Source organism: Scyliorhinus canicula, chromosome 30, assembly GCF_902713615.1.
Source record: "Scyliorhinus canicula chromosome 30, sScyCan1.1, whole genome shotgun sequence".
Classification (NCBI taxonomy): domain Eukaryota; kingdom Metazoa; phylum Chordata; class Chondrichthyes; order Carcharhiniformes; family Scyliorhinidae; genus Scyliorhinus; species Scyliorhinus canicula.
The window spans coordinates 10,702,089-10,703,763 of NC_052175.1; positions in this window are offsets into that span (position 1 = coordinate 10,702,089).

A 1,675-nucleotide genomic window follows, 5' to 3' on the forward strand; every position below is an offset into this window, starting at 1 on the left:
AAGCCTGAGGTGGTAGGCCTCACCGACCCGGGCCTACACGCCCTGGCCATGAAGAGCCTGGAGAAGTGTAAGGCAGAGCACAGGCCCGAGCTCCTCAACAACATCGTGCTCTCGGGCGGCTCCTCCATGTTCCCGGGCTTCGCGGAACGCATCCAGAGAGAGATGGGCGAGCTGGCGCCCAACCGGGCCAAGCTCAACGTCTACGCCTCCCCCCAGCGCAAGATCTCGGTGTGGATCGGGGGATCCATCACCGCCTGTCTCAGCACTTTCCAATCCATGTGGATCAGCCGGAGGGACTATGACGAGAAGGGTCCGGTGATTGTCCATCGCAAGTGTTTCTAAGAGATGTTTCGGTGTGAGGAGAGAGCATGGGAGGGAACATTCTAATAAATAAAGAAAATAAAACCTTCAACCTGTGTCTCATTCTCCTTGTGCACAGCCTCAGTGGATAGATAGCATGCTGGGGTGGAACAGTGGTTAGCACTGCTGCCGGTGACTCAAAGAACAAACAATGCAGCCCAGGAACAGGCCCTTCGGCCCTCCCAGCCTGTACCGGCCATGATACCACCCTTGGCCCAAACCCTCAGCCCTTCCTTGTGCCGTATCCCTCTATACCCGTCCTATCCATGTGTTTGTCAAGATGCCTTTTGAACGCCGTTAATGTATCTGCTTCCACCGCCTCCCCCTGGCAACGCGTTCCAGTTAGCACTGCTACCTCACCGCGCCAGGGTCCCGGGTTTGATTCCGGACTCGGGGTCACTGTCTGTGCGGAGTCTGCACGTTCTCCCCGTGTCTGCGTGGGTTTCCTCCGGGTGCTCCGGTTTCCTCCCACAGTCCAAAGATGTGCAGGTTTGGTGGATTGGCCGTGCTAAATTGTCCCTTAGTGCCCAAAGATGTGCAGGTTAGGTGGATTGGCCGTGCTAAATTGTCCCTTAGTGTCCAAAGATGTGCAGGTTAGGTGGATTGGCCGTGCTAAATTGTCCCTTAGTGTCCAAAGATGTGCAGGTTAGGTGGATTGGCCGTGCTAAATTGTCCCTTAGTGGCCAAAATTGCCCTTAGTGTTGGGTGGGGTTACTGGGTTATGGGGATAGGGTGGAGGTGCTGACCTTGGGTAGGGTGCTCTTTCCAGGAGCCGGCGCAGACTCGATGGGCCGAATGGCCTCCTTCTGCACTGTGAAAGTCTATGGTTCGATGATCTGCCTCGAGGTGGATGTTAAAGACCCCATTCTATAAGGGACAGGGTGTCTGGGGTAGTCGGCGGGTCACTGAGAAAATAGGCATGGCACAATTCAACAGAACGTCCCAGGGCAGAGGGTGACCTTTGTGAAGGCAAAACAGATGGAATTCTGGGTTTCATAGCTCGTGGTGCAGAGAAGCCAACGCAGGAAGGTTATGCTGAACTTTTACACGGTTCTACGTAGGCCCCAACTAGATTGAGGCAAATACACTTGCAGTGATACAGGGGAATGGGACTGACTGCTTTTAGCTGCAGAGAGCTAGCATCGACGCTGGGGGGGGGGGGGGGGAGGAATGGCCTCCTCATGGGCCACGATGACGCCAAGACTGAGTGTTCATGGGAGCAGCGTTTTTGTACTGGCGATGGACTGGAGGGCCTTTACTCTGCTGTCGGCCTCACTGATCACTGTGGATGTGCAGGTTCAGTCGGCAGTCAGGA